Genomic DNA, 15,222 nt, shown 5'->3' on the forward strand with positions numbered 1-15,222 from the left:
GATTGATCATATTCTTGTAATAGGGATCACGACTTGCATGTCGATGAGTATGACAACCGGCAGGAGCCATAGGAGTTGTCTTTATTTTTTTTGTATGACCCGCGAGTCATTGAATAACGCCATGTAAATTACTTTACTTTATTGCTAAGCACGTTAGCCATAGAAGTAGAAGTAATCGTTGGCGTGACAACTTCATAAAGACACAGTGATGGAGATCATGATGATGGAGATCATGGTGTCATGCCAGTGACGAAGATGATCATGGTGCCCCGAAGATGGAGATCAAAGGAGCAAAATGATATTGGCCATATCATGTCACTATTTGATTGCATGTGATGTTTATCATGTTATGCATCTTATTTGCTTAGAACGACGGTAGTAAGTAAGATGATCCCTCACTAAAATTTCAAGAGAAGTGTTCCCCCTAACTGTGCACCGTTGCGAAGGTTCGTTGTTTCGAAGCACCACGTGATGATCGGGTGTGATAGATTCTAACGTTCGAATACAACGGGTGTTGACGAGCCTAGCATGTACAGACATGGCCTCGGAACACATGCTTAACACTTAGGTTGACTTGACGAGCCTAACATGTACAGACATGGCCTCGGAACACAAGAGATCGAAAGATCGAACATGAGTCGTATAGTAGATACGATCAACATGGAGATGTTCACCGATGATGACTAGTCCGTCTCACGTGATGATCGGACACGGCCTAGTTTGACTCGGATCATGTATCACTTAGATGACTAGAGGGATGTCTATCTGAGTGGGAGTTCATAATCAGATGAACTTCATTATCATGAACATAGTCAAAAGGTCTTTGCAAATTATGTCATAAGCTTACGCTTTAGTTCTACTATTTAAGATATGTTCCTAGAGAAAATTTAGTTGAAAGTTGATAGTAGCAATTATGCGGACTGGGTCCGTAAACTGAGGATTGTCCTCATTGCTGCACAGAAGGCTTATGTCCTTAATGCACCGCTCGTTGTGCTGAACCTCAGCGTCGTCTGTAGATGTTGCGAAACATCTGACATACACGTTTTGATGACTACGTGATAGTTCAGTGTGTGATGCTAACGGTTTAAAATTGTGGCACCAAAGACGTTTTGAAACGTCACAGAACATATGAGATGTTCCGAAGATTGAAATTGGGATTTCAGACTAGTGCCCATGTCAGGAGGTATGGGACCTCTGACAAGTTTCTTGAGCCTGCAGACTAAGGGAGAAGAGCTCAATCGTTGAGCATGTGCTCAGATTGTCTGAGTGCCACAATCACTTGAATCGAGTGGGAGTTAATCTCCCAGATGAGATAGTGATGGTTCTCCATAGTCACTGCCACCAAGCTATTAGAGCTTCGTGATGAACTATAACATATCAGGGATAGACATGATGATCCTTGAGCAACTCGCGATGTTTGACACCGCGAAAGTAGAAATCAAGAAGGAGCATCAATTGTTGATGGTTAGTAAAACCACTAGTTTCTAGAAGGGCAAGGGCAAAAGGGATACTTCATGAAACAGCAAATCATTTGCTGCTCTAGTGAAGAATCCCAAGGTTGAACCCAAACCCGAGACTAAGTGCTTCTGTAATGAGGGGAACGGTCACTGAAGCAGTACTACCCTAGATACTTGGTAGATGAGAAGGCAGGCAAGGTCGACAGAAGTATATTGGATATACGTTATATGAATGTGTACTTTACTAGTACTCCTAGCAGCACCAGGGTATTAGATACCGGTGCGGTTGCTAAGTGTTAGTAACTCGAAATAAAAGCTGCGGAATAAATGGAGACTGGCTAAAGGTGAGATGACGATGTGTGTTGGAAGTGTTTCCAAGGTTGATGTGATCAAGCATCGCATGCTCCCTCTACTATCAAGATTTGGTGTTTGCGTTGAGCATGATTGGATTATGTTTATCGCAGTACGGTTATTCATTTAAGGAGAATAATGGTTACTCTATTTATTTGAATAATACCTTCAATGGTCTTGCACCTAAAATGAATCTCGATCGTAGTGATACACATGTTCATGCCAAAAGATATAAGATAGTAATGATAGTACCACATACTTGTGGCACTGCCACTTGAGTCATATTGGTATAGAACCCATGAAGAAGCTCCATGTAGATGGATCTTTGGATTCAGTCATTTTTGAAAAGATTGAGACATGCGAACCATGTCTATTGATATTTATGCATGAAGAAACTCCATGCAGATGGATCGTTTGGACTCACTTGATTTCGAATCACTTGAGACATGCAAATCATACCACATGGGCAAGATGACTGAAAGTCCTCGTTTTCAGTAAAATGGAACAAAAGAGCAACTTATTGGAAGTCACACATTTTGATGTATGCAGTCCAATGAGTGTTGAGGCATGCAGTGGATATCGTTATGTTCTTACTTCACAGATGATTTGAGTAGACGCTGAGTGTATTTACTTGATGAAACACAAGTCTGAATTATTGAAAGGTTCAAGTAATTTCAGAGTGAAGTTGAAGATCGTCGTGACAAGAGGATAAAATGTCTGTGATATGATCATAGAGATGAGTATCTGAGTTACGAGTTTGGCACACAGTTAAGACATTGTGGAAAGTGTTTCACAATTAATACCGCCTGGAACACCATAGTGTGATGGTGTGTCCGAACATCATAACTACACCCTATTGGATATGGTGCATACCATGATGTCTCTTATCGGATTACCACTATCGTTTATGGGTTAGGCATTAGAGATAACCGCATTCACTTTAAAAGGGGCACCACGCAATTCCGTTGAGACGACACCGTTTAGAGAAACCTAAGTTGTCGTTTCTTAAAAGTTTGGGGCTGCGATGCTTATGTGAAAAAATTTCAGGCTGATAAGCTCGAACCCAAAGCGGATAAATGCATCTTCATAGAAAACCCAAAACAGTTGGGTATACCTCCTATTTCAGATCTGGAAGCAAAAGTAATTGCTTCTAGAAACGAGTCCTTTCTCGAGGAAAAGTTTCTCTCGAAAGAATTGAGTGGGAGGATGGTGGAGACTTGATAAGGTTATTGAACCGTCACTTCAACTAGTGTATAGCAGGCACAGGAAGTTGTTCCTGTGGCACCTACACCAATTGAAGTGGAAGCTTATGATAGTGATCATGAAACTTCGGATCAAGTCACTACCAAACCTCGTAGGACGACGAGGATGCGTGCTACTTCAGAGTGGTACGTGATCCCGTCTGAGATATCATGTTGTTGGACAATACTGAACCTACGAGCTATGGAGAAGCGATGGTGGGCCCATATTCCGAAAAATGGTTAGAAGCCATGAAATCCGAGATAAATGGAACTTTGAGAAGAAGACGGACGTGGACGGTAATGTTACCGTCTATGAAGCTCGACTTGTGGCAAAGAGTATTTCCACAAGTTCAAGGAGTTGACTACGATGAGATTTTCTCATCCGTAGTGATGCTTAAGTCCGTCGGAATCATGTTAGCATTAGCTGCATTTATGAAATCTGGCAGATGGATGTCAAAACAAGTTTCCTAACCAGTTTTCGTAAGGAAAGGTTGTATGTGATACAACCAGAAAGGTTTTGTCGATCCTAAGGATGCTAAAAGGTATGCTAGCTCCAGCGATCCTTCCATGGATTAGAGCAAGCATCTCGGAGTCAGAATATACGCTTTGATGGAGTGATCAAAGTTTTTGGGTTTATACAAAGTTTGTTAGAAACTTGTATTTACAATAAAGTGAGTGGGAGCGCTACAACATTTCTAATAAGTATATGTGAATGACATATTGTTGATCCGAAATGATGTAAAATTTCTGGAAAGCATAAAGGGTTGTTTGAAAGGAGTTTTTCAAAGGAAGACCTGGATAAAGCTGCTTACATATTGGGCATCAAGATCTATAGAGATAGATCAAGACGCCTGATGATACTTTCAAAGAACGCACACCTTGACATGATTTTGAAAGAGTTCAAAATAGATCAGCAAAGAAGGAGTTCTTGGCTGTGTTACAAGGTGTGAGTATTGAGTAAGACTCAAGACCTGACCACAGCAGAAGATAGAGAAAGGACGAAGGTCGTCCCCTATGCTTTAGACGTAGGCTCTATAGTATGCTATGCTGTGTACCGCACATGTAGTGTGCCTTGCCATGAGTTGGTCAAGAGGGTACAATAGTGATCCGGGAAAGGATCTCATGACAGCGGTCGAACTTATCCTAGTACCTAGTGGACTAAGGAATTTTCTCGATTATGGAGGTGAAAAGGAGTTCGTCGTAAAGGGTTACGTCGATGCGAACTTTGACACTAATCCGGATGACTCTGAGTAGTAAACCGGATTCGTATAGTAGAGCAATTATTTGAAATGGCTCCAAATAGCGCGTGGTAGCATCCACAAGATGACATACATATTCGTAAAGCACACACGGATCTGAAAGGTTCAGACCCGTTGAATATTAACCTCTCTCACAAGCATAACATGATTAAACCAGAACTCATTGAGTGTTAATCACATGGTGATGTGAACTAGATTGTTGACTCTAGTAAACTCTTGGGTGTTGGTCACATGGTGATGTGACCTATGAGTGTTAATCACATGGTGATGTGGACTAGATTATTGACTCTAGTGCAAGTGGGAGACTGTTGGAAATATGCCCTAGAGGCAATAATAAATAGGTTATTATTATATTTCCTTGTTCATGATAATCGTTTATTATCCATGCTAGAATTGTATTGATAGGAAACTCAGATACATGTGTGGATACATAGACAACACCATGTCCCTAGTAAGCCTCTAGTTGACTAGCTCGTTGATCAATAGATGGTTACGGTTTCCTGACCATGGACATTGGATGTCGTTGATAACGGGATCACATCATTAGGAGAATGATGTGATGGACAAGACCCAATCCTAAGCCTAGCACAAGATCGTGTACTTCGTTTGCTCAGAGCTTTTCTAATGTCAAGTATCATTTCATTAGACCATGAGATTGTGCAACTCCCGGAAACCGTAGGAATGCTTTGGGTGTACCAAACGTCACAACGTAACTGGGTGGCTATAAAGGTGCACTACAGGTATCTCCGAAAGTGTCTGTTGGGTTGGCACGAATCGAGACTGGGATTTGTCACTCCCTGTAAACGGAGAGGTATCTCTGGGCCCACTCGGTAGGACATCATCATAATGTGCACAATGTGACCAAGGAGTTGATCACGGGATGATGTGAGTTACGGAACGAGTAAAGAGACTTGCCGGTAACGAGATTGAACAAGGTATCGGGATACCGACGATCGAATCTCGGGCAAGTAACATACCGATAGACAAAGGGAATTGTATACAGGATTGATTGAATCCTCAACATCGTGGTTCATCCGATGAGATCATCGAGGAGCATGTGGGAGCCAACATGGGTATCCAGATCCCGCTGTTGGTTATTGACCGGAGAGTCGTCTCGGTCATGTCTGCGTGTCTCCCGAACCCGTAGGGTCTACACACTTAAGGTTCGGTGACGCTAGGGTTGTAGAGATATTAGTATGCGGTAACCCGAAAGTTGTTCGGAGTCCCGGATGAGATCACGGACGTCACGAGGAGTTCCGGAATGGTCCGGAGGTAAAGATTTATATATGGGAAGTCTTGTTTTGGTCGCCGGAAAAGTTTCGCACTTTATCGGTATTGTACCGGGAGTGCCGAAAGGGGTCCGGGGGTCCACCAAGGGGGTCCACCAGCCCCGGGGGGGGGCACATGGGCTTTAGGGGGTGCGCCTTCGCCTATATGGGCCAAGGGCACCAGCCCCAAGAGGCCCATGCGCCAAGAGATAAGAAAAACGGAGAGTCCTAAAGGGGGAAGGCACCTCCGAGGTGCCTTAGGGAGGAAGGACTCCTCCCTGGCCGCACCCTTCCTTGGAGGAAGGGCCAAGGCTGCGCCCCCCCCCCTCTCCCTTGGCCCTATATATAGTGGGGGGAGGGAGGGCAGCGATATCCTAGCCCCTGGTGCCTCTCTCTCCCTCCCGTTAGTGCTTGGCAAAGCCCTACCGAGATCCCCGCTACTTCCACCACCACGCCGTCGTGCTGCTGGATCTCCATCAACCTCTCCTCCCCCCTTGCTGGATCAAGAAGGAGGAGATGTCGCTACTCCGTACGTGTGTTGAACGCGGAGGTGCCGTCCGTTCGGCGCTAGGATCATCGGTGATTTGGATCACGACGAGTACGACTCCATCAACCCCGTTCTCTTGAACGCTTCCGCTCGCGATCTACAAGGGTATGTAGATGCACTCCCCTCCTCTCTCTGGTTGCTAGATGACTCCATAGATTGTTCTTGGTGATGCGTAGAAAATTTTGAATTTCTGCTACGTTCCCCAACAAGTCCAATCCGGACACAGGTATAGTCTTCAGCCTTCATATCTTCACAGCCCATCAGTGCGGCCCAATGAATAACAGGCCGGACGCCCGAGGACCCCTTAGTCCAGGACTCCCTCACTTGGGAGCCTCCGTCAAGATTGTGGAGTTGAACCAAGGAGTTTGTAAGGGTAAGGAGATCGCCTACTTTGTGAAGATCTACCCTAGTGAGGCAAGTCCTTCGTGGGTGATGGCCATGGTGGGATAGACAAGGTTGCTTCTTCGTGGACCCTTCGTGGGTGGAGCCCTCCATGGACTTGCACAACCGTTACCCTTCGTGGGTTGAACTCTCCATCAACGTGGATGTACGATAGCACCACCTATCGGAACCATGCCAAAAATCTTCGTGTCTACATTGCGTTTGCTCCCTCCAAAATCCTCCCTTTACCTTCATATGCAAATGTTTAACATTCCGCTGCTATACTCTTAGACTTGCATGTGTAGGTTGATTGCTTGACTTGTGCTAAGTTGCTAAAATCTGCCAAGACTTAAAATTGGGAAAAGGATAGATTTTTATTTGGTCAAGTAGTCTAATCACCCTCCCCCCTCTAGACATACTTTCGATCCTACAAGTGGTATCAGAGCTTTTGTCTCCATTTGCCTTGATTTCCATAGCTTTTGGTGATCATAGCCTTGGTTTCACAACTGTCGGCGTTCTGGGAACGGGGGTCCCCAGACTTGCCTGCCTGCGGCCCACGGCGTGGCTTTGCTAGCAGGCCCGTACGGCCCATCTTCATCAACAAGGAATTCAAGACCCTCGTGAGGGGCCAAGCCTTGCAAGGCGGACGACGCAAGACCTCCTCAGGAGCGGCCTCGCCAGGAAAGCTCGCGAGGGGCGGAGAGATCAAGGCATGGCAAACCTCGCGAGGTTCTCATGACATGAGCCATGACGATCGAGACCAGGCGGGCGCCAGCGCGCGCAGCGTCCTTGTTTCCTCTTTGGTGCTAAGGAGGCAAGCGCAGGCGCGAAGTACCGAGGCATCAATCAAAGGTTTCCATATCGTTGCAACAAGACCAAGACCAGCAGGACGGCAAGACGGAGGTCACCATGGAGCCCAAGGCGACGCCACCACCAGAGCCTTTTGCAGGCGAAGACTACTTTTGTCAGGATAAGCTGTACTAGCTGTCCCCTTTCAAATTGGTCGTTGTTGGCTCCCTTCCCGCTCAATATTTGGGGAGAGGACCAGGGTCTCTATAAATAGGACTAGCCACCACAGTAGAAGGCAGCTGAGCCTGAGTTGATCGAATCCCCACACACACAAGTTCGCCAAGCACAAGAACACCTCAACCCCCGGAGGCTGTTCTTCCCCTTGTACTGTTCATCCTCAGCCCAAGAGGCAATCCACCACCACCACACTGGAGTAGGGTATTACACCACAATGGTGGCCCGAACCAGTATAAATCTTGTGTCGCTTGTGTTATGAGTTCGTCGAGTTAGTCCGTGAGATCTTAGCAAAACTAGGACATGGATCGGTAGGGGGGGAATCTTCGTGTGCACCCCAGTGTTCGAACCTTGACGGTTTTGCTGGAACCCGTGATCCGACATTTGGTGCGCCAGGTAGGGGTGCACCGAAGCTTCCTTTCCGTCGCTCCGTGTCTAGTTGCTCCATCATCTCCATGGAGGACGCTCGCCGCGCTCATGCTGAGCGTCGGGCTGCCCTCGCCGCCCGCGTCGCTCAGACAGCTCCCGTCGGCGGGCCACCCCGTCGTTCTCCGTCGCCTGCCGCCACCGGCCCGGCGGGGAACGAGCAGCAAGCGTCTTCGCTGCACCCCTCGACGCGGTGGGACGGCCGCACTGCCACTCCATCGCTGACCCCGGCTGGTTCATCGTCCCTTGCTCGTCGCGCTCCCGTGGATGCGCAGGCTGCTCTGTGCATGGCGCGTGAGCTCCTGCGCTACCGCCCCGTCGACGACCTCTACGAGAACTGGCTCGACCACATCGCCGAGCTTGTCAGCGCCGTAGGGGGCTCCCCTGCGCCGTCCCTCTCGCTGCCTCGCCCTCCGTCAGCCATGGGCGGCATGGCCCATGGAGCGCCTCCACCGCCTCTGCCCCAAGACGGAGTCTTGGCGCCAAGGCGAGCGGCCCCACGGCGCGACCTACCGTGTCCGGCGCCCGCGCAAGAAGAAAGAAGCTGCCAAGAAGTCCCTCGACCACGAGAAAACGCCCCCGCGCTCCCTGCGCCACCACGGCAAGACCGCGCGCCGCCTGATAAGCTCTCCATCAGCATCGAGTCCCTATAACCACGGCAGGCTGCCGCGCCTTCACCCCTGAGCTATGTAGCGTCGCCTGGCCTGGCAAGTTCAAGCCAGACCTGCCTCCTCGCTACGACGGCACCCCCGACCCCGCGGAGTTCCTGCAGCTCTACGAGCTGAGCATTGAGGCGGCCAACGGCGACGAGAAAGTCATGGCGAACTGGTTCCCCATGGCTCTCAAGGATGGGCCCGCTCCTGGCTCCTGAACCTACCCCCAGGCTCGATCTCCTCCTGGGACGAGATGCGCAACCGTTTCGTTGCCAACTTCCAGGGCACTCGCGACCGCCCGCCGGCCGCGGGTGACCTGGGCCGCGTCAAGCAACAACCAGGAGAGACCCTCCGGAAGTACATCTAGCACTTCAACAACGTCCGCCTCAAGATCCCCAAGGTGACGGACAAGGCCATCATCTCCGTGTTCTCTGATGTTGTCCGCGACGTCAAGATGAAGGAGGAGCTCGCCATCCACGAAGAGTTGTGCACGTCTCTGGAGTTGTTCAACCTGGCGACCAAGTGCGCAAGAGCTGAGGAGGGGTGCCTCTCCCTCCTCGAGCTCCCAGTTGCGGACCCGGAGGAGAAGAAAGCCAAGGCCAAGGACGTCAAGCGTAAGGGAGCAGCCGTGCATGCGGCGGAGCCGGACACCAAGCGCGGCAGGGACCTGCCCGAGTCATCTAAGAGCAGCCGACCATTCTGCGCCTTCCACAACCTGCACAGCCACAACACCAGCGATTGTCAAGAGCTCAGAGCCATCCGCGAAGGGCGCTTCGGTCAACGCCCCGAGCGCAACGGCCGGGGCTACGACCGAGGAGGAGGACGTGGTGGCGGACGCTGGGACGACCGTGGCCCGCGCCAGGAGTGGCGCGACCGGCCTCGTGAGGACCGCTGGCAGGATCAGCCTCGCGAGGGCACCTCGAGGGATCAGCCTCGTGAGGATCGTCCTCCGGGTAACGCCGGACTCCCTCCGCTGCCGCCACCGCCAAGAAGGAATGACGACCACCATCAAGACGAGGGGGCTGGGGGGCTTCCAGGAGCCGCATGCTATCGCCTGCATCTTGGGCGGAGCTCAAGCCCCAGCCTCATAGCGTATCTTCAAACAGTTTGCTCGCGAAGTGAATGCAGTCCTCCCCAAGCTCGAGGCCATGCGCCCGCTCAGATGGTCCAAGTGCCCCATCACGTTCAGTTCGGCAGATCAGCTCAAGTGTGCAGCTACCGCTGGCGCCCTCCCAATGCTTTTTTCACCAGTCATCAGCAATGTGCAAGTTACCAAGACCCTCATCGACGGCGGCGCAGGGCTCAACGTCCTGTCCGTCGACACGTTCGACAACCTCCAAGTGCCATATGACCAGCTTTAGCCTACCAAGCCTTTCTCAGGAGTGACCGACGGTTCCACCACACCGATAGGGCAGGTCCGCCTCCCTGTCACCTTCGGAGAACACAACAACTACCGCACCGAGCTCATCGACTTCGACGTTGCCTACATCCGCCTGCCATATAATGCGATCCTCGGGTACCTAGCCCTGGCCAAGTTCATGGCAGTGACCCATCATGGCTACAATGTCCTCAAGATGTCGGGAAGCGGCGGAATCATCACGGTCCCGTGCGAAGAAAGAGATGCGGTGTGCTCCCTCGAGCGTGCCTTCCAAGCTGCAGCAATCGACGACCCCGACAGCAAGGGCGAGCGCCCTCCTGAGGCCACCCCCAAGAAGAAGAAGCAGCACCACCACGCGGGGCCTCAGGCAAGTGGCGCCTTGTCGGGATTGGCGGCCTCACTTGGGGCGCCTCCCTCCATCGCATAGAAAAGCGCGCACGGTGCCCTTCTCGGGCAGGGCTCTGGGGCTTTCTTCTGGAGGGCCTCAGACCTTGCCAACATCACGAGGGAGGCGCTTGGGCACCACTTGGAGGCGTGCTTCACAGCATGTTTCCCTCAGGAGGACACAGGGCAAGGAGCACCCACCGCTCAGGAGTTTATCACCAAGACCACTTAGGAACTGCAAGACGCAAGGGCCATGCGCGGCGGCCGCCGCTCACCGGGCGCAGCTCCCCATCCAGGTGAGGATGCCGGGCTCCGCGTCTGCATCGATGTCCCAGGGCTCAACAGGGCCGCCTCTCAGGAGATTTTCTGGCCTTCGCGTGTGGGACGCTGCGAGGGCCCACCTCACAGCTACGTTCGCATGGCTTTTGGCCTGCCGAGCATGGCGACCGCCTATCAGCGCAACCTGCGGAGCCTCCTGGCGGCTCAAGAGGCCAGGCACCACGCCATCCTGACAGAGATGGAGACGGTCCTCAAGGAACCGCCCGGGCCCCCAGAGCCTCCCGAGGCTCAAGGCCCCGGTGGCTCATGAGGAGCAACCCCTTCGCCACGTACCTTCAGCTGCCCCAACTCTCCTTCATCAACAGAACCAGGTGACATTTTCCAAGTTTATTTAGCTGGGAGCGCCCCCAGGGCTGCATCATTCCCAGGTCACGTGGGTCCATCCCTATGGCATGTATCCCCTTTTATGTCTTTAGCTTACCTCGCTGGGGGCGCCCCTCGGGCTGCATCATCCCCAAGCCGCTCGGGCCTGACCCAGTGGCATGTATCTCCCTTGCATTTACTTAAGCCTGCTGCTTCCATGCTTAACCTATCTATGACTACTACTTCTTCGATCGTCACCCACCACGGGGGCTACTCACGCCGGCACGGCGCTTGTGTACGGGTCCGTCCCTGCCACGTCGACAAACCTGAGCGGTCGAGCTCTGGCTCGCGGCACGCCCCGCGCACGTCACCGCACCAGGCCCTCAGTGCCTTCATTTCCTCGCGGAGCAACCAGTGGCAGACTGGCAGCCATAACGGCAGACTGTGTTCCTCCTTGTGTTGGCTTGCAGGAATCTCATGAGGATAACAGCAAACGGCACCGCGAGCTCCCACTTCTTCCATGTAATCCACTTGCGCGTTAAAGGGGGGCTCCTGAGCATCGCGACTCAGGAGCTCTTATTGGCTCTCCAGCCCTCACCCCCTGGCCTTGACCACGGCACGCGACCTGGCATACCAGCGGCGGCTGAGCTCGCTCGAGGGCCGGGACCTGAGGACGTAGAGCACGAAGGAGAGCGTGGGAGAGGGGGAGACTCGTATGGGCCCGACCTAGCTACGCTGCGGACGCCTACGCACGAGCCTGGCGCGTCACGAGGAGTCAACCCCGAATCGACAAGATAAGTCCCGCGCTCAGACCGGGTAATCGTTGGAGCCTAGGAGTCGTGCTCGCCGCAGTCCTGTTGCGGCAACGCCGCCTCCCTTTCTTACCTTACCACGGCTGCTTGAGCGCTAAAGGGGACCTCCTGAGCATCGCGCCTCAGGAGTTCTTACTAGACCTCGGGCCGCTCACCTCCTGGCCTTGACCACGGCACGCGACCTGGCATACCAGCGACGGCTGCAGCTTGCCTGGGACCGGAACCTGTCAGCGTAGAGCAACAAGCCATCGCGAGGTCGGAAAGGGGAGACCGAGCCTAAACAGGACATGCGTTCACAAATTTCCATAATAGGGATAATATCAACAAAAGACATTACAGATCCTTTACACGCCCCCACGGGGTACTTCTTGATTCCTCGCGGGGAACAAAAGACGAGAACTTAGGAGAGTCCTATCTACACGCCCCGCAGCCGACGCCATCATCAACAGTGGGCCACGGGAGGCCGACGCCAACCCCATCCAGATCAGCGACGGCGGCGGCCGGACGCTGCATCCTTGCTCCGGGCACGACGAGAGCTCGGGGGCACGTACCTGTCGTCGCTCGTCTCAAAGTTTCGCAGAGCTCAAGAGAACCACTGGACTCTCAAGAGTCGCTGCTGCTGGAGGAGCCGCGAGCGGAGCGCGCATCATCCTGGCGCTCCCCTCCAGGGCGACACTCCAAGCGGCAGCCCTCCGCGTCGAAGACCTTGAAGAACAGCGTGGAGGTGCCGTCATACTCGAAGTGGATCGCAAGGGCGCCCTCCGCACGGCAAACCCGTGCGACCTCACGCCAGCCGCGGGTCATGAAGATCTTGTTGGGGGAGACCACTTCAACCTCTGCTCCGGTCGCCGGAGCGTCGCAGTCAGCATGCTGCAACCAGATCTCGAGGGGTCCCCTCGGTGGCATCACGTCGGAGAAGAACCATAGGAAGCGGATCCAAGAGCTCGGGGGCATCGCCGCCCACAGCACGAGTTCGCGCGAGGAGTCCGCAACATGGATTCCAGGAGTGACGGCACACGCCGCCACGGTGCGGCGGCCGTGGCCGAGGCGCGGGCAGCGCCGCTCGCTGTTTCTTCCTCCTGAGCCCCCGGCTTGGGCGTACAAGGGCAGCGGATACCCTGGAGGCGGCCGTTCATACCAAGGCCTAGTCACCTCCGCCCTCATGACAATGTCGCGGCGGTGGACCGGCCTCTTCTTCGGCCAAAGCGGCCCTGGCTCATCGCGGGGAGCCTTTCCTTTCTCCTCGGCGGAGAATCTCCAGATCAGCGCCATTGGAGTCGGCGGTGGAGCAGAGGAGGAAGAGGCAAGCGGAATGGAAGGAATGGGCGACGGGGGCTCTGCCCCCTCCTCATTTATAGCAGGAGAAGGCCAACCAGCGCCCCCCACGATCACAGGTAATGATGGTTTTCCTTGCATGTCGCAGGGACTTGTCAAGTCGGGCAGTTGCCGAGGCAACGTGGGGAAGCGGAGACGCCCACGTCCAATCAACCACCGCACGTCGACCAAGGCCGCAGGCTATTGGGGCCTGCGGCGCTTCGTACTTGAACTTTGGCTGCGCCTCGAAACCAAGCCCGAGCGCCTTGGGACCGGGGGCTACTGTCAGTGTTTTGGGAATGGGGGTCCCTAGACTTGCTTGCCTGCGGCCCATGGCGTGGCTTTGCTAGCAGGCCCGTACGGCCCATCTTCATCAACAAGGCATTCAAGACCCTCGCGAGGGGCCAAGCCTCGCGAGGCAGACGACGCAAGACCTCCCCAGGAGCGGCCTCACCAGGCAGGCTCGCGAGGGGCAGAGAGATCAAGGCAAGGCAAACCTCGCGAGGTTCTCATGACGTGAGCCATGATGATCGAGACCAGACGGGCGCCAGAGCGCGTAGCGTCCTTGTTTCCTCTTTGGTGCTAAGGAGGCAAGCGCAGGCGCGGAGTACCGAGGCATCAAGCAAAGGTTTCCATATCGGTGCAACGAGACCAAAACCAGCAGGACGGCAAGACGGAGGTCACCATGGAGCCCAAGGCGACGTCACCACCAGAGCCTTTTGCAGGCGAAGACTACTTTTGTCAGGATAAGCTATACTAGTTGTCCCCTTTCAAATTGGTCGTTGTTGGCTCCCTTCCCGCTCAATATTTGGGGAGAGGACCATGGCCTCTATAAATAGGACTAGCCACCACAGTAGAAGGCAACTGAGCCTGAGCTGATCGAATCCCCACACACACAAGTTCGCCAAGCACAAGAACACCTCAACCCCCGGAGGCTGTTCTTCCCATTGTACTGTTCATCCTCAGCCCAAGAGGCAATCCACCACCACCACACTGGAGTAGGGTATTACACCACAACGATGGCCCGAACCAGTATAAATCTTGTGTCCCTTGTGTTATGAGTTCGTCGAGTTAGTCCGTGAGGTCTTAGCCAAACTAGGACGTGGATCGGTAGGGGGGAATCTTTGTGCGCACCCCAGTGTTCGAACCTTCAGGGTTTTGCCGGAACCCGTGATCCGACAACAACCTAGGAGAGTATGGCATCTAGAAAGGGAAATTACCACCATAGAGGTCCTTACTTTGATGGTACTAATTTTGCTAGTTGGAAGCATAAGATGAAAATGCATATTCTTGGACATAACCCCGCCATTTGGGCTATTGTGTGTATTGGCTTGCAAGGTGAATTCTTTGATGGGAAAGAACCAAACCGTGAAGCTACCGCGGAAGAGTTGAAGATGCTGCAATACAATGCTCAAGCTTGCGATATCCTCTTCAACGGATTGTGTCCCGAAGAATTCAACAAAATCAGCCGTCTTGAGAATGCAAAGGAAATTTGGGATACTTTGATTGATATGCACGAGGGTACCGAATCCGTCAAGGAATCCAAATTGGATGTGCTTCAAAGTCAGCTTGATAAGTTCAAAATGAAGGATGGTGAAGGTCTCGCTGAAATGTACTCTAGGCTTGCTCTCATCACAAATGAGATTGCCCGCTTAGGAAGTGAAGAGATGACCGATAGATTCATCATCAAGAAGATCCTAAGAGCCTTGGATGAAAATATGATACCGTGTGCACATTGATCCAAATGATGCCTAATTACAAAGATCTCAAGCCAACGGAAGTCATTGGAAGAATTGTTGCTCATGAGATGTCACTCAAGGATAAGGAAGAGCTTCACAACAAGTCAAGTGGTGCTTACAAAGCCTCATGTGATACTCCTACATCATCAAGTGAGAAACAAACCTTCAATGAGGAATTGAGCCTAATGGTGAAGAACTTCAACAAGTTCTACAAGAGTAGAAGCAAGGAAAGAAGTTCCAAGTCAAGGTCCTACAATGACAAAAGATCTTCAAGTCGTGAGCGCAATTGCTACAATTGTGGAAGACCCGGACACTACTCCAATGAGTATACGACCCCCTACAAAAGA

Source organism: Triticum aestivum, chromosome 1D (assembly GCF_018294505.1).
Source record: "Triticum aestivum cultivar Chinese Spring chromosome 1D, IWGSC CS RefSeq v2.1, whole genome shotgun sequence".
Lineage (NCBI taxonomy): Eukaryota > Viridiplantae > Streptophyta > Magnoliopsida > Poales > Poaceae > Triticum > Triticum aestivum.